Genomic DNA, 27220 nt, shown 5'->3' on the forward strand with positions numbered 1-27220 from the left:
GAAGGAGATTTGATCAAATTCAGACCCCTGTCACCAGAATCAATAACTTCAGGAGATGGTTATACCTTCCTTGACCTCTTGTTTACAGAGTCTAGACCATCTTCACCTGAATCTATAACATTGTTAAATGAGTACAGGTGTCTTTCTCCTGACTCTCCTATTGCTGATTTCAGATCACATTGTTGTGATTATTATTTGCTATTCACAGAAGATAGATCTTCGTCACCACAATCAGTCACCTCAGACGTTGAATTCTCTGGATTTAGCCTTGAGGAATTGATTGCTGAGGACAGAGCAGATTCTCCTGAATCAATATATTCAGACGGGGAATTTCTGGATCAATTGGAAGCAGAACTTGTTCAAGTTTTGCATGAATCAGATTCTCCAGTTTCTGATTCCCTCCTTCGCCCTATTCAATCTAAAACATCTATTAACAAATTCATCTCACCTGCCTTAGTCCAGTCTAAATCTGTGCACAGAGAAACCAAAACAGACATATTATCTTCCACCACAATTGCAATAGAAGACTCTGTTGTTGCTAAAACCACATTGCCAGTTGCAGCTAAAACAGCATTTATACAGCTTGACTTGAGTGATGAGAAATGTTTGTCATTGTTACCAGCTGCTGTAATGATGCCAGTAAAGCAAGAGCCAGCTAATTCTCTTGATGAGGTAGATGAAGACAATTTGAAACACCAAGATACATCTGAAGTCAGACCTTTATCTCCTGAGTCAGTCTTGTCAGAAAGTGGTTCACAATTCAGATCTAGACATTGTGATTATTATTTGTTGTACGATGGGAGTATTTCTCCGATACCTGAATCTGTAACAACATTTGAAGATCATACACCTCTTTCTCCTGACTCACCTAATACACAATTCAGACCTGGACATTGTGATTATTATTTGTTGTACGATGTGTGTAGGTCTACATCACCTTTGTCTGTAACTTCAGACCTTGAATATTGTGGTTTGCACAGACTAGATTTCCCTTCAGATAGTGAATTTACAGTGACAGATCAAAGTAGCCTATCTGAGTATAGACCACTCTCACCAGAATCAATAACTTCAGACGGGGACTTTAACTTCCTTGAGCTCTTGTTTTCAGAGTCTAGATCATCCTCTGCACAGTCTGTTGCATCATTTGATGAGTACAGGCTCCTCTCTCCTGACTCTCCAGTTCCTCACTTCATGCCTCAATGTTGCGATTGTTATTTGTCTTTCACTGGAAGTAGATGTTCATCACCAGAATCAGTAGCTTCAAATATTGAATTCTCTGAGTTCTGTCTTGAGGAACTGTTTGCTGAAGACAGAGCAGATTCACCTGAATCATTTATATCAGAGAGTGAATTTGTTGAGTCAGTTGAAAGAGGTCTAATGAAACTCAGACCCTTGTCACCAGAATCAGTAACTTCAGAAGGTGATTATACCTCCGTTCAGTTCTTGGTTGATGAGTCTAGACCATCTTCACCTGATTCTATCACTTCAAATTATGAATATCGAGCTCTATCTCCTGATTCCCCAATCCCACAATTTAGACCCACAGTAATTGAGTCGTCAGTGTCGTCATTCTTTAGCAGATCTTCGTCACCTATTTCAGTAACTTCAGACACTGAAGGATCTGGCTTCTATCTTGAGGAATTTTTCAATGAAGAGAGAGCATATTCTCCAGAATCGTTTGTGTTAGAGGGTGAATTCCTAGAAGCAGCTGAAGGAGATTTGATCAAATTCAGACCCCTGTCACCAGAATCAATAACTTCAGGAGATGGTTATACCTTCCTTGACCTCTTGTTTACAGAGTCTAGACCATCTTCACCTGAATCTATAACATCGTTAAATGAGTACAGGTCTCTTTCTCCTGACTCTCCTATTGCTGATTTCAGATCACATCGTTGTGATTATTATTTGCTATTCACAGAAGATAGATCTTCGTCACCACAATCAGTCACCTCAGACGTTGAATTCTCTGGATTTAGCCTTGAGGAATTGATTGCTGAGGACAGAGCAGATTCTCCTGAATCAATATATTCAGACGGGGAATTTCTGGATCAATTGGAAGCAGAACTTGTTCAAGTTTTGCATGAATCAGATTCTCCAGTTTCTGATTCCCTCCTTCACCCTATTCAATCTAAAACATCTATTAACAAATGCATCTCACCTGCATTAGTCCAGTCTGAATCTGTGCACAGACACACCAAAACAGACATGTTATCGTCCACAACAATGGCAACAGAAGTCTGTGTTCAGGCTAAAACCACGTTACCAATTTCAGCTAAAACAGCATTCATACAGCTTGACTTGAGTGATGAGAAATGTTTGTCATTGTTACCAGCTGCTGTAATGATGCCAGTAAAGCAAGAGCCAGCTAATTCTCTTGATGAGGTAGATGAAGACAATTTGAAACACCAAGATAAATCTGAAGTCAGACCTTTATCTCCTGAGTCAGTCTTGTCAGAAAGTGGTTCACAATTCAGACCTAGACATTGTGATTATTATTTGTTGTACGATGGGAGTATTTCTCTGATACCTGAATCTGTAACAACATTTGAAGATCATACACCTCTTTCTCCTGACTCACCTAATACACAATTCAGACCTGGACATTGTGATTATTATTTGTTGTACGATGTGTGTAGGTCTACATCACCTTTGTCTGTAACTTCAGACCTTGAATATTGTGGTTTGCACAGACTAGATTTCCCTTCAGATAGTGAATTTACAGTGACAGATCAAAGTAGCCTATCTGAGTATAGACCACTCTCACCAGAATCAATAACTTCAGACGGGGACTTTAACTTCCTTGAGCTCTTGTTTTCAGAGTCTAGATCATCCTCTGCACAGTCTGTTGCATCATTTGATGAGTACAGGCTCCTCTCTCCTGACTCTCCAGTTCCTCACTTCATGCCTCAATGTTGCGATTGTTATTTGTCTTTCACTGGAAGTAGATGTTCATCACCAGAATCAGTAGCTTCAAATATTGAATTCTCTGAGTTCTGTCTTGAGGAACTGTTTGCTGAAGACAGAGCAGATTCACCTGAATCATTTATATCAGAGAGTGAATTTGTTGAGTCAGTTGAAAGAGGTCTAATGAAACTCAGACCCTTGTCACCAGAATCAGTAACTTCAGAAGGTGATTATACCTCCGTTCAGTTCTTGGTTGATGAGTCTAGACCATCTTCACCTGATTCTATCACTTCAAATTATGAATATCGAGCTCTATCTCCTGATTCCCCAATCCCACAATTTAGACCCACAGTAATTGAGTCGTCAGTGTCGTCATTCTTTAGCAGATCTTCGTCACCTGTTTCAGTAACTTCAGACACTGAAGGATCTGGCTTCTATCTTGAGGAATTTTTCAATGAAGAGAGAGCATATTCTCCAGAATCGTTTGTGTTAGAGGGTGAATTCCTAGAAGCAGCTGAAGGAGATTTGATCAAATTCAGACCCCTGTCACCAGAATCAATAACTTCAGGAGATGGTTATACCTTCCTTGACCTCTTGTTTACAGAGTCTAGACCATCTTCACCTGAATCTATAACATCGTTAAATGAGTACAGGTCTCTTTCTCCTGACTCTCCTATTGCTGATTTCAGATCACATTGTTGTGATTATTATTTGCTATTCACAGAAGATAGATCTTCGTCACCACAATCAGTCACCTCAGACGTTGAATTCTCTGGATTTAGCCTTAAGGAATTGATTGCTGAGGACAGAGCAGATTCTCCTGAATCAATATATTCAGACGGGGAATTTCTGGATCAATTGGAAGCAGAACTTGTTCAAGTTTTGCATGAATCAGATTCTCCAGTTTCTGATTCCCTCCTTCGCCCTATTCAATCTAAAACATCTATTAACAAATGCATCTCACCTGCCTTAGTCCAGTCTAAATCTGTGCACAGAGAAACCAAAACAGACATATTATCTTCCACCACAATTGCAATAGAAGACTCTGTTGTTGCTAAAACCACATTGCCAGTTGCAGCTAAAACAGCATTTATACAGCTTGACTTGAGTGATGAGAAATGTTTGTCATTGTTACCAGCTGCTGTAATGATGCCAGTAAAGCAAGAGCCAGCTAATTCTCTTGATGAGGTAGATGAAGACAATTTGAAACACCAAGATACATCTGAAGTCAGACCTTTATCTCCTGAGTCAGTCTTGTCAGAAAGTGGTTCACAATTCAGACCTAGACATTGTGATTATTATTTGTTGTACGATGGGAGTATTTCTCCGATACCTGAATCTGTAACAACATTTGAAGATCATACACCTCTTTCTCCTGACTCACCTAATACACAATTCAGACCTGGACATTGTGATTATTATTTGTTGTACGATGTGTGTAGGTCTACATCACCTTTGTCTGTAACTTCAGACCTTGAATATTGTGGTTTGCACAGACTAGATTTCCCTTCAGATAGTGAATTTACAGTGACAGATCAAAGTAGCCTATCTGAGTATAGACCACTCTCACCAGAATCAATAACTTCAGACGGGGACTTTAACTTCCTTGAGCTCTTGTTTTCAGAGTCTAGATCATCCTCTGCACAGTCTGTTGCATCATTTGATGAGTACAGGCTCCTCTCTCCTGACTCTCCAGTTCCTCACTTCATGCCTCAATGTTGCGATTGTTATTTGTCTTTCACTGGAAGTAGATGTTCATCACCAGAATCAGTAGCTTCAAATATTGAATTCTCTGAGTTCTGTCTTGAGGAACTGTTTGCTGAAGACAGAGCAGATTCACCTGAATCATTTATATCAGAGAGTGAATTTGTTGAGTCAGTTGAAAGAGGTCTAATGAAACTCAGACCCTTGTCACCAGAATCAGTAACTTCAGAAGGTGATTATACCTCCGTTCAGTTCTTGGTTGATGAGTCTAGACCATCTTCACCTGATTCTATCACTTCAAATTATGAATATCGAGCTCTATCTCCTGATTCCCCAATCCCACAATTTAGACCCACAGTAATTGAGTCGTCAGTGTCGTCATTCTTTAGCAGATCTTCGTCACCTGTTTCAGTAACTTCAGACACTGAAGGATCTGGCTTCTATCTTGAGGAATTTTTCAATGAAGAGAGAGCATATTCTCCAGAATCGTTTGTGTTAGAGGGTGAATTCCTAGAAGCAGCTGAAGGAGATTTGATCAAATTCAGACCCCTGTCACCAGAATCAATAACTTCAGGAGATGGTTATACCTTCCTTGACCTCTTGTTTACAGAGTCTAGACCATCTTCACCTGAATCTATAACATCGTTAAATGAGTACAGGTCTCTTTCTCCTGACTCTCCTATTGCTGATTTCAGATCACATTGTTGTGATTATTATTTGCTATTCACAGAAGATAGATCTTCGTCACCACAATCAGTCACCTCAGACGTTGAATTCTCTGGATTTAGCCTTGAGGAATTGATTGCTGAGGACAGAGCAGATTCTCCTGAATCAATATATTCAGACGGGGAATTTCTGGATCAATTGGAAGCAGAACTTGTTCAAGTTTTGCATGAATCAGATTCTCCAGTTTCTGATTCCCTCCTTCGCCCTATTCAATCTAAAACATCTATTAACAAATGCATCTCACCTGCATTAGTCCAGTCTGAATCTGTGCACAGACACACCAAAACAGACATGTTATCGTCCACAACAATGGCAACAGAAGTCTGTGTTCAGGCTAAAACCACGTTACCAATTTCAGCTAAAACAGCATTCATACAGCTTGACTTGAGTGATGAGAAATGTTTGTCATTGTTACCAGCTGCTGTAATGATGCCAGTAAAGCAAGAGCCAGCTAATTCTCTTGATGAGGTAGATGAAGACAATTTGAAACACCAAGATAAATCTGAAGTCAGACCTTTATCTCCTGAGTCAGTCTTGTCAGAAAGTGGTTCACAATTCAGACCTAGACATTGTGATTATTATTTGTTGTACGATGGGAGTATTTCTCCGATACCTGAATCTGTAACAACATTTGAAGATCATACACCTCTTTCTCCTGACTCACCTAATACACAATTCAGACCTGGACATTGTGATTATTATTTGTTGTACGATGTGTGTAGGTCTACATCACCTTTGTCTGTAACTTCAGACCTTGAATATTGTGGTTTGCACAGACTAGATTTCCCTTCAGATAGTGAATTTACAGTGACAGATCAAAGTAGCCTATCTGAGTATAGACCACTCTCACCAGAATCAATAACTTCAGACGGGGACTTTAACTTCCTTGAGCTCTTGTTTTCAGAGTCTAGATCATCCTCTGCACAGTCTGTTGCATCATTTGATGAGTACAGGCTCCTCTCTCCTGACTCTCCAGTTCCTCACTTCATGCCTCAATGTTGCGATTGTTATTTGTCTTTCACTGGAAGTAGATGTTCATCACCAGAATCAGTAGCTTCAAATATTGAATTCTCTGAGTTCTGTCTTGAGGAACTGTTTGCTGAAGACAGAGCAGATTCACCTGAATCATTTATATCAGAGAGTGAATTTGTTGAGTCAGTTGAAAGAGGTCTAATGAAACTCAGACCCTTGTCACCAGAATCAGTAACTTCAGAAGGTGATTATACCTCCGTTCAGTTCTTGGTTGATGAGTCTAGACCATCTTCACCTGATTCTATCACTTCAAATTATGAATATCGAGCTCTATCTCCTGATTCCCCAATCCCACAATTTAGACCCACAGTAATTGAGTCGTCAGTGTCGTCATTCTTTAGCAGATCTTCGTCACCTGTTTCAGTAACTTCAGACACTGAAGGATCTGGCTTGTATCTTGAGGAATTTTTCAATGAAGAGAGAGCATATTCTCCAGAATCGTTTGTGTTAGAGGGTGAATTCCTAGAAGCAGCTGAAGGAGATTTGATCAAATTCAGACCCCTGTCACCAGAATCAATAACTTCAGGAGATGGTTATACCTTCCTTGACCTCTTGTTTACAGAGTCTAGACCATCTTCACCTGAATCTATAACATCGTTAAATGAGTACAGGTGTCTTTCTCCTGACTCTCCTATTGCTGATTTCAGATCACATTGTTGTGATTATTATTTGCTATTCACAGAAGATAGATCTTCGTCACCACAATCAGTCACCTCAGACGTTGAATTCTCTGGATTTAGCCTTGAGGAATTGATTGCTGAGGACAGAGCAGATTCTCCTGAATCAATATATTCAGACGGGGAATTTCTGGATCAATTGGAAGCAGAACTTGTTCAAGTTTTGCATGAATCAGATTCTCCAGTTTCTGATTCCCTCCTTCGCCCTATTCAATCTAAAACATCTATTAACAAATGCATCTCACCTGCATTAGTCCAGTCTGAATCTGTGCACAGACACACCAAAACAGACATGTTATCGTCCACAACAATGGCAACAGAAGTCTGTGTTCATTCTAAAACCACGTTACCAATTTCAGCTAAAACAGCATTCATACAGCTTGACTTGAGTGATGAGAAATGTTTGTCATTGTTACCAGCTGCTGTAATGATGCCAGTAAAGCAAGAGCCAGCTAATTCTCTTGATGAGGTAGATGAAGACAATTTGAAACACCAAGATAAATCTGAAGTCAGACCTTTATCTCCTGAGTCAGTCTTGTCAGAAAGTGGTTCACAATTCAGACCTAGACATTGTGATTATTATTTGTTGTACGATGGGAGTATTTCTCCGATACCTGAATCTGTAACAACATTTGAAGATCATAGACCTCTTTCTCCTGACTCACCTAATACACAATTCAGACCTGGACATTGTGATTATTATTTGTTGTACGATGTGTGTAGGTCTACATCACCTTTGTCTGTAACTTCAGACCTTGAATATTGTGGTTTGCACAGACTAGATTTCCCTTCAGATAGTGAATTTACAGTGACAGATCAAAGTAGCCTATCTGAGTATAGACCACTCTCACCAGAATCAATAACTTCAGACGGGGACTTTAACTTCCTTGAGCTCTTGTTTTCAGAGTCTAGATCATCCTCTGCACAGTCTGTTGCATCATTTGATGAGTACAGGCTCCTCTCTCCTGACTCTCCAGTTCCTCACTTCATGCCTCAATGTTGCGATTGTTATTTGTCTTTCACTGGAAGTAGATGTTCATCACCAGAATCAGTAGCTTCAAATATTGAATTCTCTGAGTTCTGTCTTGAGGAACTGTTTGCTGAAGACAGAGCAGATTCACCTGAATCATTTATATCAGAGAGTGAATTTGTTGAGTCAGTTGAAAGAGGTCTAATGAAACTCAGACCCTTGTCACCAGAATCAGTAACTTCAGAAGGTGATTATACCTCCGTTCAGTTCTTGGTTGATGAGTCTAGACCATCTTCACCTGATTCTATCACTTCAAATTATGAATATCGAGCTCTATCTCCTGATTCCCCAATCCCACAATTTAGACCCACAGTAATTGAGTCGTCAGTGTCGTCATTCTTTAGCAGATCTTCGTCACCTATTTCAGTAACTTCAGACACTGAAGGATCTGGCTTCTATCTTGAGGAATTTTTCAAGGAAGAGAGAGCATATTCTCCAGAATCGTTTGTGTTAGAGGGTGAATTCCTAGAAGCAGCTGAAGGAGATTTGATCAAATTCAGACCCCTGTCACCAGAATCAATAACTTCAGGAGATGGTTATACCTTCCTTGACCTCTTGTTTACAGAGTCTAGACCATCTTCACCTGAATCTATAACATCGTTAAATGAGTACAGGTCTCTTTCTCCTGACTCTCCTATTGCTGATTTCAGATCACATTGTTGTGATTATTATTTGCTATTCACAGAAGATAGATCTTCGTCACCACAATCAGTCACCTCAGACGTTGAATTCTCTGGATTTAGCCTTGAGGAATTGATTGCTGAGGACAGAGCAGATTCTCCTGAATCAATATATTCAGACGGGGAATTTCTGGATCAATTGGAAGCAGAACTTGTTCAAGTTTTGCATGAATCAGATTCTCCAGTTTCTGATTCCCTCCTTCACCCTATTCAATCTAAAACATCTATTAACAAATGCATCTCACCTGCATTAGTCCAGTCTGAATCTGTGCACAGACACACCAAAACAGACATGTTATCGTCCACAACAATGGCAACAGAAGTCTGTGTTCAGGCTAAAACCACGTTACCAATTTCAGCTAAAACAGCATTCATACAGCTTGACTTGAGTGATGAGAAATGTTTGTCATTGTTACCAGCTGCTGTAATGATGCCAGTAAAGCAAGAGCCAGCTAATTCTCTTGATGAGGTAGATGAAGACAATTTGAAACACCAAGATAAATCTGAAGTCAGACCTTTATCTCCTGAGTCAGTCTTGTCAGAAAGTGGTTCACAATTCAGACCTAGACATTGTGATTATTATTTGTTGTACGATGGGAGTATTTCTCCGATACCTGAATCTGTAACAACATTTGAAGATCATACACCTCTTTCTCCTGACTCACCTAATACACAATTCAGACCTGTACATTGTGATTATTATTTGTTGTACGATGTGTGTAGGTCTACATCACCTTTGTCTGTAACTTCAGACCTTGAATATTGTGGTTTGCACAGACTAGATTTCCCTTCAGATAGTGAATTTACAGTGACAGATCAAAGTAGCCTATCTGAGTATAGACCACTCTCACCAGAATCAATAACTTCAGACGGGGACTTTAACTTCCTTGAGCTCTTGTTTTCAGAGTCTAGATCATCCTCTGCACAGTCTGTTGCATCATTTGATGAGTACAGGCTCCTCTCTCCTGACTCTCCAGTTCCTCACTTCATGCCTCAATGTTGCGATTGTTATTTGTCTTTCACTGGAAGTAGATGTTCATCACCAGAATCAGTAGCTTCAAATATTGAATTCTCTGAGTTCTGTCTTGAGGAACTGTTTGCTGAAGACAGAGCAGATTCACCTGAATCATTTATATCAGAGAGTGAATTTGTTGAGTCAGTTGAAAGAGGTCTAATGAAACTCAGACCCTTGTCACCAGAATCAGTAACTTCAGAAGGTGATTATACCTCCGTTCAGTTCTTGGTTGATGAGTCTAGACCATCTTCACCTGATTCTATCACTTCAAATTATGAATATCGAGCTCTATCTCCTGATTCCCCAATCCCACAATTTAGACCCACAGTAATTGAGTCGTCAGTGTCGTCATTCTTTAGCAGATCTTCGTCACCTGTTTCAGTAACTTCAGACACTGAAGGATCTGGCTTGTATCTTGAGGAATTTTTCAATGAAGAGAGAGCATATTCTCCAGAATCGTTTGTGTTAGAGGGTGAATTCCTAGAAGCAGCTGAAGGAGATTTGATCAAATTCAGACCCCTGTCACCAGAATCAATAACTTCAGGAGATGGTTATACCTTCCTTGACCTCTTGTTTACAGAGTCTAGACCATCTTCACCTGAATCTATAACATCGTTAAATGAGTACAGGTGTCTTTCTCCTGACTCTCCTATTGCTGATTTCAGATCACATTGTTGTGATTATTATTTGCTATTCACAGAAGATAGATCTTCGTCACCACAATCAGTCACCTCAGACGTTGAATTCTCTGGATTTAGCCTTGAGGAATTGATTGCTGAGGACAGAGCAGATTCTCCTGAATCAATATATTCAGACGGGGAATTTCTGGATCAATTGGAAGCAGAACTTGTTCAAGTTTTGCATGAATCAGATTCTCCAGTTTCTGATTCCCTCCTTCGCCCTATTCAATCTAAAACATCTATTAACAAATGCATCTCACCTGCATTAGTCCAGTCTGAATCTGTGCACAGACACACCAAAACAGACATGTTATCGTCCACAACAATGGCAACAGAAGTCTGTGTTCATTCTAAAACCACGTTACCAATTTCAGCTAAAACAGCATTCATACAGCTTGACTTGAGTGATGAGAAATGTTTGTCATTGTTACCAGCTGCTGTAATGATGCCAGTAAAGCAAGAGCCAGCTAATTCTCTTGATGAGGTAGATGAAGACAATTTGAAACACCAAGATAAATCTGAAGTCAGACCTTTATCTCCTGAGTCAGTCTTGTCAGAAAGTGGTTCACAATTCAGACCTAGACATTGTGATTATTATTTGTTGTACGATGGGAGTATTTCTCCGATACCTGAATCTGTAACAACATTTGAAGATCATAGACCTCTTTCTCCTGACTCACCTAATACACAATTCAGACCTGGACATTGTGATTATTATTTGTTGTACGATGTGTGTAGGTCTACATCACCTTTGTCTGTAACTTCAGACCTTGAATATTGTGGTTTGCACAGACTAGATTTCCCTTCAGATAGTGAATTTACAGTGACAGATCAAAGTAGCCTATCTGAGTATAGACCACTCTCACCAGAATCAATAACTTCAGACGGGGACTTTAACTTCCTTGAGCTCTTGTTTTCAGAGTCTAGATCATCCTCTGCACAGTCTGTTGCATCATTTGATGAGTACAGGCTCCTCTCTCCTGACTCTCCAGTTCCTCACTTCATGCCTCAATGTTGCGATTGTTATTTGTCTTTCACTGGAAGTAGATGTTCATCACCAGAATCAGTAGCTTCAAATATTGAATTCTCTGAGTTCTGTCTTGAGGAACTGTTTGCTGAAGACAGAGCAGATTCACCTGAATCATTTATATCAGAGAGTGAATTTGTTGAGTCAGTTGAAAGAGGTCTAATGAAACTCAGACCCTTGTCACCAGAATCAGTAACTTCAGAAGGTGATTATACCTCCGTTCAGTTCTTGGTTGATGAGTCTAGACCATCTTCACCTGATTCTATCACTTCAAATTATGAATATCGAGCTCTATCTCCTGATTCCCCAATCCCACAATTTAGACCCACAGTAATTGAGTCGTCAGTGTCGTCATTCTTTAGCAGATCTTCGTCACCTATTTCAGTAACTTCAGACACTGAAGGATCTGGCTTCTATCTTGAGGAATTTTTCAATGAAGAGAGAGCATATTCTCCAGAATCGTTTGTGTTAGAGGGTGAATTCCTAGAAGCAGCTGAAGGAGATTTGATCAAATTCAGACCCCTGTCACCAGAATCAATAACTTCAGGAGATGGTTATACCTTCCTTGACCTCTTGTTTACAGAGTCTAGACCATCTTCACCTGAATCTATAACATCGTTAAATGAGTACAGGTCTCTTTCTCCTGACTCTCCTATTGCTGATTTCAGATCACATTGTTGTGATTATTATTTGCTATTCACAGAAGATAGATCTTCGTCACCACAATCAGTCACCTCAGACGTTGAATTCTCTGGATTTAGCCTTGAGGAATTGATTGCTGAGGACAGAGCAGATTCTCCTGAATCAATATATTCAGACGGGGAATTTCTGGATCAATTGGAAGCAGAACTTGTTCAAGTTTTGCATGAATCAGATTTTCCAGTTTCTGATTCCCTCATTCGCCCTATTCAATCTAAAACATCTATTAACAAATTCATCTCACCTGCCTTAGTCCAGTCTAAATCTGTGCACAGAGAAACCAAAACAGACATATTATCTTCCACCACAATTGCAATAGAAGACTCTGTTGTTGCTAAAACCACATTGCCAGTTGCAGCTAAAACAGCATTTATACAGCTTGACTTGAGTGATGAGAAATGTTTGTCATTGTTACCAGCTGCTGTAATGATGCCAGTAAAGCAAGAGCCAGCTAATTCTCTTGATGAGGTAGATGAAGACAATTTGAAACACCAAGATAAATCTGAAGTCAGACCTTTATCTCCTGAGTCAGTCTTGTCAGAAAGTGGTTCACAATTCAGACCTAGACATTGTGATTATTATTTGTTGTACGATGGGAGTATTTCTCCGATACCTGAATCTGTAACAACATTTGAAGATCATAGACCTCTTTCTCCTGACTCACCTAATACACAATTCAGACCTGGACATTGTGATTATTATTTGTTGTACGATGTGTGTAGGTCTACATCACCTTTGTCTGTAACTTCAGACCTTGAATATTGTGGTTTGCACAGACTAGATTTCCCTTCAGATAGTGAATTTACAGTGACAGATCAAAGTAGCCTATCTGAGTATAGACCACTCTCACCAGAATCAATAACTTCAGACGGGGACTTTAACTTCCTTGAGCTCTTGTTTTCAGAGTCTAGATCATCCTCTGCACAGTCTGTTGCATCATTTGATGAGTACAGGCTCCTCTCTCCTGACTCTCCAGTTCCTCACTTCATGCCTCAATGTTGCGATTGTTATTTGTCTTTCACTGGAAGTAGATGTTCATCACCAGAATCAGTAGCTTCAAATATTGAATTCTCTGAGTTCTGTCTTGAGGAACTGTTTGCTGAAGACAGAGCAGATTCACCTGAATCATTTATATCAGAGAGTGAATTTGTTGAGTCAGTTGAAAGAGGTCTAATGAAACTCAGACCCTTGTCACCAGAATCAGTAACTTCAGAAGGTGATTATACCTCCGTTCAGTTCTTGGTTGATGAGTCTAGACCATCTTCACCTGATTCTATCACTTCAAATTATGAATATCGAGCTCTATCTCCTGATTCCCCAATCCCACAATTTAGACCCACAGTAATTGAGTCGTCAGTGTCGTCATTCTTTAGCAGATCTTCGTCACCTATTTCAGTAACTTCAGACACTGAAGGATCTGGCTTCTATCTTGAGGAATTTTTCAATGAAGAGAGAGCATATTCTCCAGAATCGTTTGTGTTAGAGGGTGAATTCCTAGAAGCAGCTGAAGGAGATTTGATCAAATTCAGACCCCTGTCACCAGAATCAATAACTTCAGGAGATGGTTATACCTTCCTTGACCTCTTGTTTACAGAGTCTAGACCATCTTCACCTGAATCTATAACATCGTTAAATGAGTACAGGTGTCTTTCTCCTGACTCTCCTATTGCTGATTTCAGATCACATTGTTGTGATTATTATTTGCTATTCACAGAAGATAGATCTTCGTCACCACAATCAGTCACCTCAGACGTTGAATTCTCTGGATTTAGCCTTGAGGAATTGATTGCTGAGGACAGAGCAGATTCTCCTGAATCAATATATTCAGACGGGGAATTTCTGGATCAATTGGAAGCAGAACTTGTTCAAGTTTTGCATGAATCAGATTCTCCAGTTTCTGATTCCCTCCTTCGCCCTATTCAATCTAAAACATCTATTAACAAATGCATCTCACCTGCATTAGTCCAGTCTGAATCTGTGCACAGACACACCAAAACAGACATGTTATCGTCCACAACAATGGCAACAGAAGTCTGTGTTCAGGCTAAAACCATGTTGCCAATTTCAGCTAAAACAGCATTCATACAGCTTGACTTGAGTGATGAGAAATGTTTGTCATTGTTACCAGCTGCTGTAATGATGCCAGTAAAGCAAGAGCCAGCTAATTATCTTGATGAGGGAGATAAAGACGGTATGAAACACCAAGATACATCTGAAGTCAAACCTTTATCTCCTGAGTCAGTCTTTTCAGAAAGTGGTTCACAGTTCAGACCTGGAAATTGTGATTATTTCTTGTTGTATAATGGGAGTATTTCTCCGATACCTGAATCTGTAACAACATTTGAAGATCATAGACCTCTTTCTCCTGACTCACCTAATACACAATTCAGACCTGGACATTGTGATTATTATTTGTTGTACGATGTGTGTAGGTCTACATCACCTTTGTCTGTAACTTCAGACCTTGAATATTGTGGTTTGCACAGACTAGATTTCCCTTCAGATAGTGAATTTACAGTGACAGATCAAAGTAGCCTATCTGAGTATAGACCACTCTCACCAGAATCAATAACTTCAGACGGGGACTTTAACTTCCTTGAGCTCTTGTTTTCAGAGTCTAGATCATCCTCTGCACAGTCTGTTGCATCATTTGATGAGTACAGGCTCCTCTCTCCTGACTCTCCAGTTCCTCACTTCATGCCTCAATGTTGCGATTGTTATTTGTCTTTCACTGGAAGTAGATGTTCATCACCAGAATCAGTAGCTTCAAATATTGAATTCTCTGAGTTCTGTCTTGAGGAACTGTTTGCTGAAGACAGAGCAGATTCACCTGAATCATTTATATCAGAGAGTGAATTTGTTGAGTCAGTTGAAAGAGGTCTAATGAAACTCAGACCCTTGTCACCAGAATCAGTAACTTCAGAAGGTGATTATACCTCCGTTCAGTTCTTGGTTGATGAGTCTAGACCATCTTCACCTGATTCTATCACTTCAAATGATGAATATCGAGCTCTATCTCCTGATTCCCCAATCCCACAATTTAGACCCACAGTAATTGAGTCGTCAGTGTCGTCATTCTTTAGCAGATCTTCGTCACCTATTTCAGTAACTTCAGACACTGAAGGATCTGGCTTCTATCTTGAGGAATTTTTCAATGAAGAGAGAACATATTCTCCAGAATCGTTTGTGTTAGAGGGTGAATTCCTAGAAGCAGCTGAAGGAGATTTGATCAAATTCAGACCCCTGTCACCAGAATCAATAACTTCAGGAGATGGTTATACCTTCCTTGACCTCTTGTTTACAGAGTCTAGACCATCTTCACATGAATCTATAACATCGTTAAATGAGTACAGGTCTCTCTCTCCAGACTCTCCTATTCCTGATTTCAGATCACATTGTTGTGATTATTATTTGCTATTCACAGAAAGATCTTCATCACCACAATCAGTCACCTCAGACATTGAATTCTCTGGATTTAGCCTTGAGGAATTGATTGCTGAGGACAGAGCAGATTCTCCTGAATCGATATATTCAGACAGTGAATTTCTGGATCAATTGGAAGCAAAACTTGTTCCTCCAGTCTTGCATGAATCAGCTTCTCCAGTTTCTGATTCTCTCCCTCACTCTATTCAATCTGAAACATCTATTAACAAATTCATCTCACCTGCCTTAGTCCAGTCTAAATCTGTGCACAGAGAAACCAAAACAGACATATTATCTTCCACCACAATTGCAATAGAAGACTCTGTTGTTGCTAAAACCACATTGCCAGTTGCAGCTAAAACAGCATTTATACAGCTTGACTTGAGTGATGAGAAATGTTTGTCATTGTTACCAGCTGCTGTAATGATGCCAGTAAAGCAAGAGCCAGCTAATTCTCTTGATGAGGTAGATGAAGACAATTTGAAACACCAAGATAAATCTGAAGTCAGACCTTTATCTCCTGAGTCAGTCTTGTCAGAAAGTGGTTCACAATTCAGACCTAGACATTGTGATTATTATTTGTTGTACGATGGGAGTATTTCTCCGATACCTGAATCTGTAACAACATTTGAAGATCATACACCTCTTTCTCCTGACTCACCTAATACACAATTCAGACCTGGACATTGTGATTATTATTTGTTGTACGATGTGTTTAGGTCTACATCACCTTTGTCTGTAACTTCAGACCTTGAATATTGTGGTTTGCCCAGACTAGATTTCCCTTCAGATAGTGAATTTACAGTGACAGATCAAAGTAGCCTATCTGAGTATAGACCACTCTCACCAGAATCAATAACTTCAGACGGGGACTTTAACTTCCTTGAGCTCTTGTTTTCAGAGTCTAGATCATCCTCTGCACAGTCTGTTGCATCATTTGATGAGTACAGGCTCCTCTCTCCTGACTCTCCAGTTCCTCACTTCATGCCTCAATGTTGCGATTGTTATTTGTCTTTCACTGGAAGTAGATGTTCATCACCAGAATCAGTAGCTTCAAATATGGAATTCTCTGAGTTCTGTCTTGAGGAACTGTTTGCTGAAGACAGAGCAGATTCACCTGAATCATTTATATCAGAGAGTGAATTTGTTGAGTCAGTTGAAAGAGGTCTAATGAAACTCAGACCCTTGTCACCAGAATCAGTAACTTCAGAAGGTGATTATACCTCCGTTGAGTTCTTGGTTGATGAGTCTAGACCATCTTCACCTGATTCTATCACTTCAAATGATGAATATCGAGCTCTATCTCCTGATTCCCCAATCACACAATTTAGACCCACAATAATTGAGTCGTCAGTGTCGTCATTCTTTAGCAGATCTTCGTCACCTATTTCAGTAAATTCAGACACTGAAGGATCTGGCTTCTATCTTGAGGATTTTTTCAATGAAGAGAGACCATATTCTCCAGAATCGTTTGTGTTAGAGGGTGAATTCCTAGAAGCAGCTGAAGGAGATTTGATAAAATTCAGACCCCTGTCACCAGAATCACTAACTTCAGGAGATGGTTATACCTTCCTTGAGTTCTTGTTTACAGAGTCTAGACCATCTCCACCTGAATCTATAACATCGTTAAATGAGTACAGGCCTCTCTCTCCAGACTCTCCTATTCCTGATTTCAGATCACATTGTTGTGATTGTTATTTGTCTTTCACTGGAAGTAGGTGTTCATCACCAGAATCAGTAGCTTCAAATATTGAATTCTCTGAGTTCTGTCTTGAGGAACTGTTTGCTGAAGACAGACCAGATTCACCTATTTCCATCTGTTCAGGGGGCGGTGATGATGAGGATGATGGTAGTTTTCCTAAAACATCACAGTGGGATGATGATGCAGGTTCTTTAGAAAAGATCCCAACTGTCCATTGGGCCTTCATACCTCAGTTCATGGTGTCTAAAGCTGTACAAACAGGCTTATCACTAGACTGGGATGAATCTTCATCCCAACCAGTTCATGGACTCTCTGAGGTGCGGCCTTTGTCTCCAGAATATAGACTAGTTTACAGGGCAGTTCCCATCAAACTAATGTCCCATGCGTATGACCCAGCGAACGATGGTGAAACCTACGATAGTAAGACTGGTGTTTTCGAACATTCGGGACAAAGATACAAGGTTAGACAGGTTCTTGACTGTCAGAGGGAACATTGCGTGGATTTCGGGCCTGTTCCATTTCATGAATCCAACCTTGGCATGCCTCGTGTCTTTGAAACCACAGCAGTTGAGTTGACAAAACAAGATATCTCCTCACTACAACACTCTGACATCACTGACCAGATAGTCACAGATACTTTACATAAACCTCATTTGCTAATATCCCAGCCAGTAGAGACAGAAATCATAACCCCTTCCCCCGTCTTAGCTGAATGGGAGTTCACCCAGTTGTCGTCCCTTCCTGAGTACAGACCTCTTTCTCCAGAGTCACTCGGTTTAGACATGGATGGAATCATTTTCTATCTTGACCACTTATTTACTGACATGAGGCCATCTTCACCTGAATCTGTTGCGTCAGTGAATGAATACATGCCTCTCTCACCTGACTCTCCAGTTCCCCACTATGGACCTAGAATCCCAGATGTTTTCATGACTGCAGAGCGTAGATCTTCCCTCTGTTCTGTTGCGTCAGCCATTGAATTGTTTGGATTTTGTCTTGAGGAATCGTTTGCTGAGGACAGAGCCGATTCACCTGAATCAGTAACATCAGATATTGAATTCTCTGTGTTCTGTCTTGAGGAATCGTTTGCGGAGGACAGAGCAGATTCACCTGAATCAGTAACATCAGATATTGGATTCCCTGAGTTCTGTCTTGATGAATCGTTTGCTGAGGACAGAGCAGATTCACCTGAATCATTTATATCAGAAGGTGACTATGAACATGTAGACGAGACACTCACTAAATCCAGTCCTCTGCCACCTGAAGATGAGTACGCTCGTTCTTTCGTTCAGTACTGGCTTTCAGAGTTACAGCCGTCCTCTGCAGAACCCATGACATCACTAGATGAGTTAGATGCTGCAGAAACAAGCAAATTTACAGAAATGGAGGATTCTGAATCTCAGCCTGTTTATGAATTCTCTGAAGGAAATACATCGTCTCTAGAATATAGACTGGTTCATAAAGCAGTTTCCTCCACTCTAATGGCCCATACATTTGACCCGGCATACCAAGTTGAAACTTACTTGAACAAATCAGGTGTTTTTGAATATGCAAAAGACAGACAGGCTATAGAGATAATGGAGCGTCTGCAGGACAAAGATACTGTCCTGGACAGGCCGGTCACACCAGAGTCAATAACATCAGAAGAGATTCAGTCTTTTTTGAATGATTGGTCTACTGAGTTAAGGCCAAACTCACCAGCCTCTGTTGCATCACTTGATGAGCATAGGCCTCTCTCTCCAGACTCTCCTATTCCCCAGTTCATACATCAATGTTGTGATAATTATGTGGAACTCCCTGGTGATAGGTCTTCGTCACCTCAGTCGGTAATGTCAGACGTTGAATACTGTGCTTTATTTCTCGGTGAACTGATTCCTGAACACAGACCGGATTCTCCTGATTCCTTTTTGGCTGATAGTGAATTCAGAGAGTCAATTGAACAGTTTTTTAGAATATTCAGAACCTTGACACCAGAATCAGTAACTTCAGAAGGTGGTTATACCTTCCTTGAGCTCTTGTTTGTAGAGTCTAGACTATCTTCACCTGAATCTGTAACATCAGTTGATGAGTACAGGCCTCTCTCTCCTGACTCTCCAGTTCCCCAGTTCTTACATCAATATTGTGATTATTATGGGTTATTCCCTGCTGATAGGTCTTCATCACCTGAATCAGTAACATCAGAAATTGAATTCTCTAAGTTCTGTCTTGATGAATCATTTGCTGAGGACAGAGCAGGTTCACCTGAATCATTTATATCAGAAGGTGAATATGAACATGTAGACGAGACACTCACTAAATCCAGTCCTCTGCCACCTGAAGATGAGTACGCTCGTTCTTTTGTTCAGTACTGGCTTTCAGAGTTACGGCCGTCCTCTGCAGAACCCATGACATCACTAGATGAGTTAGATGCTGCAGAAACAAGCTCATCTACAGAAATGGAGGATTCTGAATCCCACCCTATTTATGAATTCTCTGAAGGAAAAACATCAACTCCAGAATATAGACTAGTTTATAAGGCAGTTCCCTCCACGCTAATGGCCCATACATATGACCCAGCGTACCAAGGTGACACTTATTTGAGTAAGACAGGTGTTTTTGAATATGCAGGAGACAGAAAGGTTAGAAAAGCCCTGGATCAACCGCATCGATCTGGTGAGGACTTGAGGCCAGTTAGTGTTGAAGAACCAGCCTCCCCTTGTCATTCTGCTACTCCAGCAGAGGAGGAGACGGTACAAGAGGGATCCTTGCTAACAGTACCTCATTTCACTGACCAGACAGTCACAGAAACTTTGCACGAACCTCATTTGCCAATATCCCAGCCAGTAGAGACAGAAATCAGAACCTCTTCCCCCGTCCTAGCTGAACGGGAGTTCACCCAGTCATCGTCCCTTCCTGAGTACAAAACTCTTTTGGCTGAGTCACTCGGTTCAGACAGGGATGGAGTCCTTTTATATCTTAACCACTTCTTTACTGACATGAGGCTATCTTCACCGGAGTCTGTTGTGTCATTTGATGAGTACAGGCCCCTCTCTCCTGACTCTCCAGTTCCTCACTTCATGCCTCAATGTTGCCATTGTTATTTGGCTCCCACTGGTGATCGATCTTCGTCACCTCAATCAGAAACTTCAGATATTGAATTCTCTGAGGTATGTCTTGAGGAACTGTTTGCTGAAGACAGAGCAGATTCACCTGAATCATATATATCGGAAGATGGAATGAGATTAGTAGATGAGTCAGACAAAGATATGAGCCAAGACAGACCAATGACACCAGATTCAACATCGGGAGAGAGCCTGTCATTTGTAGAAGACTGGTTTTCAGAGTTAGCTTTAAAACCGTCCTCCCCTGAATCCGTTTCATCACAAGAGGACCTCTCTCCTGACTCACCTGTCCTCCAATATGGACCTGGTCTGTCTGTTGTTGCCGTGTCAACAGGAGAGAAGTGTTGGACACCTGAATCTGTGATATCAGACTGGGATGAGTTTGGTCTGGAGGACTTGTTCTGTGCGACCAGAGCCTGTTCTCCTGACTCCATCTGTTCCAATACAGATACTGTTTTAACTCAGGGTGACGGTCAACGTTCTCCTCCAACAGACCAGGTTTCCACTGAACATGAACCTGAAATGAGAGTTGAAAGAGCATGCTTAAAACAACCCCCGGAATTAATAGATGCCCCTTTTAGTTTAGTTTTCCCAGTTGTTTGCCAAACCCACCGAGCAGTGGAAGCATTTTTTTGTAGGGCCTCCTCCCCAGACAGCCACAGAGCACCCGTAGAGGATGTAGATTTAGATGATGTAGAGACTCACAGACCTCACCAAGCATCCTCTCAGTCGAGTCACGTGCCATCTGACGAACACAATCTGGGATCTCCTGTTGCTGCTGTCAGGGCGGAGGAGGCAGTTCACAACAGACCTCAAGCAAGTCGTAAGTCAATCCAAAGAAAAGAACACAGTAATGTCCCTACGTTGAAAGGAAGTGAGGCGCAAACCAAGATTGACGAGAAAAGCAAGCACCTGAAAAGAAAGCCGATGAGAAAAGCGGAAGACAGCCGAGTTTCTGCGCCGTCGGTAAGACCACGCACGTTCTCCGTCAGTAGGGAATGCCGAGACGCTTTCTAAAAACAATTAAGGCTGGAAGTGTGTAGTGCGTAGTTCGCATGCGTCGTGTAGGACCCTTAGGCTCAAGCTTTCACTAATGGGTTTTGACGCATAGCTGTAGGAGCTTGACACTCCTGCTGAGGCATGTTTGCATCAGAAATGCAGGAAGTGTCTCAGAAAGGCAACTAATGAACAGTAGTGAGACACGTTTAGTCTCAACGCCATGGACTTCCTTCCTGTCACATGGTGTGTCCTCAAGCTAAAAATGGCTGACTAAATGTGACTTTATTCCCTTCTGTAGTGACCTACTTTTGACCAGAGATGTGCAGGCTAAAAGGTTCAAAGTAGTGCACTATGAAGGGAATAGGGTGCCATAGGGCCCTGGTTAAAAGTAGTGCACTACGAAGGGAATAGAGTGCCATAGGGCCCTGGTTAAAAGTAGTGCACTACGAAGGGAATAGGGTGCCATAGGGCCCTGGTTAAAAGTAGTGCACTACGAAGGGAATAGAGTGCCATAGGGCCCTTGTTAAAAGTAGTGCACTACGAAGGGAATAGGGTGCCATAGGGCCCTGGTTAAAAGTAGTGCACTACGAAGGGAATAGAGTGCCATAGGGCCCTGGTTAAAAGTAGTGCACTACGAAGGGAATAGAGTGCCATAGGGCCCTGGTTAAAAGTAGTGCACTACGAAGGGAATAGAGTGCCATAGGGCCCTGGTTAAAAGTAGTGCACTACGAAGGGAATAGGGTGCCATAGGGCCCTGGTTAAAAGTAGTGCACTGCGAAGGGAATAGGGTGCCATAGGGCCCTGGTTAAAAGTAGTGCACTACGAAGGGAATAGGGTATCATTTGGGACATATCCTCAGAGATGGGCTCGGATACTGCATGATGGTGCATTTATTCACACAGAAAAAACAACAGCAGTCACGTCTTACATTGAAAGATTTCCTTGGAGTTTAGTAGGGTTGACAGTTCATTGCTTTGGAGTTTAGTAGGGTTGACAGTTCATTGCTTTGGAGTTTAGTAGGGTTGACAGTTCATTGCTTTGGAGTTTAGTAGGGTTGACAGTTCATTGCTTTGGAGTTTAGTAGGGTTGACAGTTCATTGCTTTGGAGTTTAGTAGGGTTGACAGTTCATTGCTTTGGAGTTTAGTAGGGTTGACAGTTGATTGCCTTGGAGCTTAATCGGCTTAACAGTTGATTGCCTTGGAGCTTAGTAGGGCTGGCAGTTGATTGGCTTGACTGTGTCTTTCCTACTGTGGTATCCCTGCATTTCAGAGAATGTTGTCCTGGAGAGAAGGCTTTCGGAGAATTTATATAAGAAATGTACCCATCGCATTTCGATATAAGGAGTTGTATGTGTCAACAAGGTCGTGTCCTAATCAAATGAGTACTGCTGAACTGCTTCTATGTGTTGTACTGCTACTAGAAGTACAGTACTTCTGAGTACATGCAGGTACTGCATGTACAGTGTGACAATACTATAGGTCTATTGGGTTTTGGCTCATCATTTTTGGTAATTTCATTAAGTCGTTGGAATGTTCATTTGAAATACATGATGTCATGATGGAACCTTGTTGCTGCATGTACAGTGTGACAATACTATAGGTCTATTGGGTTTTGGCTCATCATTTTTGGTAATTTCATTAAGTCGTTGGAATGTTCATTTGAAATACATGATGTCATGATGGAACCTTGTTGCTGCATGTACAGTGTGACAATACTATAGGTCTATTGGGTTTTGGCTCATCATTTTTGGTAATTTCATTAAGTCGTTGGAATGTTCATTTGAAATACATGATGTCATAATGGAACCTTGTTGCTGCATGTACATGTATTGTACCTTTTTTCATACTATAATTTCCTCAACAACATTAATCATTCATCATTGAGGTTGATCAATTCCAGTAACTTTACCAAAATGACCTAATCGTGGTTGGAGGATTCTTGGATGATTCTTAGAATTCTTCCAACCCCGGGGGTTCTGGAACACCTGGGAATTTTTAAGGGGAAAGTTACCGGAATTTTGAAACCCTACCTCCGTCACAAACTCGTTTATAATTTTTTTTCCCCCTCCATTCCATCATTCTCATCCAGGTTTCAGCAGGATCCTCCATGGAGAATCTATCAGAACCCAAACACGTATTAGCTTTGGACCAGCCATCTACTAATAGACCTATCTCAAACAAAACACTCATGTCTGAAACCCAATCTGTAACTCCAGATCTCCAGATTCCAAATGCCTTTGTTTTCAGTCCATTATCCCCTGAAATGACAATGCCCACTGAGAAGATGAGGGTATCGCCAGAAAGTCCAGAAAAAACATTGAATCTGAACAAGGAGTCCTCTTCTTCTGAAACCAGTCCAGTGTTACCAGACCTTTTCAGCCACAACGCCAAAGACAGCCAAGGTGATGAAGCACAATCGTCAGCGAGCAATCTAGAAGCACCCACGGAGTCAGGGGCACCCACCCAGCTTGATAAGCTGCTGTCGGAATTTGAAGAAATCAAACGGGAATTCCGACCAGAAACTCTAGAACCACTGGACTCACCTCTTTCGGAAACCAGCGAAGGGGGTCTTGAAGATCTACAACCTTATGTTGAGTTTGAGGAACTCTTGCCAGAATCCGACGGATATCCCACTGAGGGTGAGGAAGAGATCTCTAGTCCAAGTCCCTCATCCCCTATTCAGATCACAAGGGAGCCGGCTGAAATAAGCGTAATGGCCTCAGTGCCGACCGATCTCTCCTTGTCCAACGAAACCGACCCGGAGGTATTTGGGGTGACCGCAGGTCTAATCAAGACCTTCCCAGAGCCTAGCCAAGTTACAGCTGATCCGGTTCAGTTGAGCCACTTGGAGTACGTGCAAACACACAGAGCAGAAAAATCAGATCTCACCGGTTCCGTACCATCGGATAGCCCCACAGCTGCAACCAAATCCGCCGGAACACCGGAATCTCCAGAACCATGCCATAAAGTTCTAGAAAGGTCATCGGAATCAATTGTTCCGTCTCAAAAGTTCCAGCCACTCGAACACGAGGACGCTGCTGTATTTACCGAACCTTCAACTGTAGAAGAACATCGAATCCGTCTCCCACAGCAGGACCAGGAGACAGTCGGTGAAGAATATGACAACTCCAAAGACACATCAAGCATTCAAGCTGAAGTCAAAAAGGCATCTATTGAACAAAGCAAAGTATTGTGCGAATCTGGGGTATTAATCACTGAGCCCAGCCAATTGGTAGATGAAACATGCACGAGCACTACCCCAGAAGTTGTGTCACATTTAAGGGATAGCACTCCCCCTGAAACCCTTGAATACGATGAGCAGTCGCACCACTCGCTCTCTGACGTGACTCCGCAGACTCCAGAGACCGTCACCGTCTCCAGGCACTTCAGCTTCGAGGAGTTGATCCCTTACCAGAGTCCTAGGTACCTCAACATGCTGTCTGAAGAGCTCAAGCCAAATACCAGTGAGCAACCATCAGAGAATCCAGTCACCCCCGTAGAGGAAGAGTTCAGTCCTCCAGTCACCCCTGTTGAGGTAAAGTCCCATATCTCCCAGCCCGGTCCAGTAGATCCCATGGCAGAGATGGTGTCAGCCCAGCCTGATCCAGTAGAACACAGGGCAGAGATGGTGTCAGCCCAGCCTGGTCCAGTAGAACACAGGGCAGAGATGGTATCAGCCCAACATGTTCCAGAGGTTACAGCATCAGCCCATGATGAAGAGTTCTCCATGGAGTTCAGCCTCCCTCCTGAGTATGCTGAGGCATCATCCTCTATCCACAAACCCAATCCTCCGGCCTACGCAGAAGTCATACGAGGCAGCACCACAATGTACTTATACGAAGACTCTGACCCGGAGACTTACTTTGACTGCAAACAGGGAGTCTCAGACTTCTCCGAGATGGAACCTGACGAACTGAAGAAGAGGGAAAGTTCAGGGGTTGGCCAAACCCAAGGACAAGCGTCCCATTCAGGAGCCCTGGGGAGAAAGTACCAGAAGCCGACGGCAATTCCGGTTTGCTCCGCAGTGCGCAAACACGAGCGTGGAGTCCTGCTGTCCTCAGGGAGTGAGGATTATGACGACGCACCTTATGATGACATCAAGGAAGAGAGCGAAGAGCTGGCCCAATCTCCCGGCACACACAGAGACGACTCGGCCTTTTACCAGGCTCCTCAGGAGCTTCCTCCTCTCAGATCAGCAGATGATGATGACTCCCTGGACAGGGTGAGATGACTGTTGAAAAAATCATCCCGCCATTCTTACCCATCTCCTGCTCTGACCACCTAGCTCCTGCTCTAACCCCTTATCTCCTGCTCTAACCCCTTATCTCCTGCTCTAATCCCCTATCTCCTGCTCTAACCCCTTATCTCCTGCTCTAACCCCTTATCTCCTGCTCTAACCCCTTATCTCCTGCTCTAACCCCTTGTCTCCTGCTCTAACCCCTTATCTCCTGCTCTAACCCCTTATCTCCTGCTATAACCCCTTATCTCCTGCTCTAACCCCCTATATCCTGCTCTAACCCCTTGTCTCCTGCTCTAATCCCCTATCTCCTGCTCTGACCCCATATCTCCTGCTCTAACCCCTTATATCCTGCTCTAAACCCTTATCTCCTGCTGTAACCCCTTATATCCTGCTCTAACCCCCTATCTCCTGCTCTAACCCCTTATCTCCTGCTCTGACCCCCTATCTCCTGCTCTAACCCCTTATCTCCTGCTCTAACCCTTATCTCCTGCTCTAACCCCTTATCTCCTGCTCTAACCCCTTATCTCCTGCTCTAACTCATATATCTCCTGCTTCAGAAGGAATGAATGCTTTAACTCCGGGGATGCGATTTGAAACGCCTTTAATTCATATTTTTTTAACAGAATTCCTCTCACGTGATGTCATCATAGGAAAGAACAGTGCCACTGACCCGTGATGATGTCTGCTGGGTAGCTGGTTTGACATCACGTTACTGTAACGTCAACACAGGGATTCAGAAAGCAGGTGCCGTTAGTGAGTTTAAGAGTAATGCAGAACGATACAAAAAAAAAAAACAAGAGAAACATCTGACAAGGAAACAGAACCAATACTGCCTGAAGAGTGATGCTAGGGAGTGCTGGATAAAGGGGGGAGTAATCAGGGTAGCGATGGAGTCCAGGTTTTCCTCATGATGGAGTGCAGGTGTACGTAATGAGGGTTGCCAGGTGTGCGTAATGAGGGTTGCCAGGTGTGCATAATGAGGGTTTCCAAATGTGAATTCTTATATCTGACCCAGTGATGTGTGTATTTCGTGTATATTTAACTTTTTCACACTGGAGTCTTACTTGTGTTGTAACAATCTCTTTGTTTAATTTTTGCTGTGTAAGGATGCTATGTAAGGATGCTGTGTTGAGATGCTGTGTGGATATGCTGTGTTCGGTTGCTGTGTTCGGAGGCTGTGTAAGGATGCTGTGTTGGGATGCTGTGTTGGGATGCTGTGTTGGGATGCTGTGTTGGGATGCTGTGTAAGGATGCTGTGTTGGGATGCTGTGTTGGGATGCTGTGTAAGGATGCTGTGTTGGGATGCTGTGTTGGGATGCTGTGTTGGGATGCTGTGTTGGGATGCTGTGTTGGGATGCTGTGTTGGGATGCTGTGTAAGGATGCTGTGTAAGGATGCTGTGTTGAGATGCTGTGTTGGGTTGCTGTGTTGGGTTGCTGTGTTAAGTTGCTGTGTTGGGATGCTGTGTGGATATGCTGTGTTGGGTTGCTGTGTTGGGTTGTTGTGTTGAGATGCTGTGTGGATATGCTGTGTTGGGTTGCTGTGTTGGGTTGCTGTGTTGAGATGTTGTGTTGAGATGCTG

General features: G+C 42.1%; 1 protein-coding gene across 2 annotated transcripts in view; it reads left to right on the top strand.

Moving 5' to 3' along the window:
- LOC139394220 (ankyrin-2-like) overlaps nt 1-27220 on the top strand; it is a 133375-nt gene that overhangs the window by 96491 nt on the left and 9664 nt on the right. The window contains exons 1-2 of one of the 2 annotated variants that reach the window (XR_011629807.1): nt 16876-21366; nt 23489-25621. The exons of the other annotated variant lie outside the window; for it this stretch is intronic. The gene's annotated coding sequence lies outside the window, so the exon portion shown is untranslated. Of the gene's footprint in view, nt 1-16875; nt 21367-23488; nt 25622-27220 lie in introns of those variants that run through there. 2 annotated transcript variants of the gene reach the window in all.

The sequence above is a fragment of the Oncorhynchus clarkii genome, unplaced genomic scaffold, assembly GCF_045791955.1.
Source record: "Oncorhynchus clarkii lewisi isolate Uvic-CL-2024 unplaced genomic scaffold, UVic_Ocla_1.0 unplaced_contig_1469_pilon_pilon, whole genome shotgun sequence".
Lineage (NCBI taxonomy): Eukaryota > Metazoa > Chordata > Actinopteri > Salmoniformes > Salmonidae > Oncorhynchus > Oncorhynchus clarkii.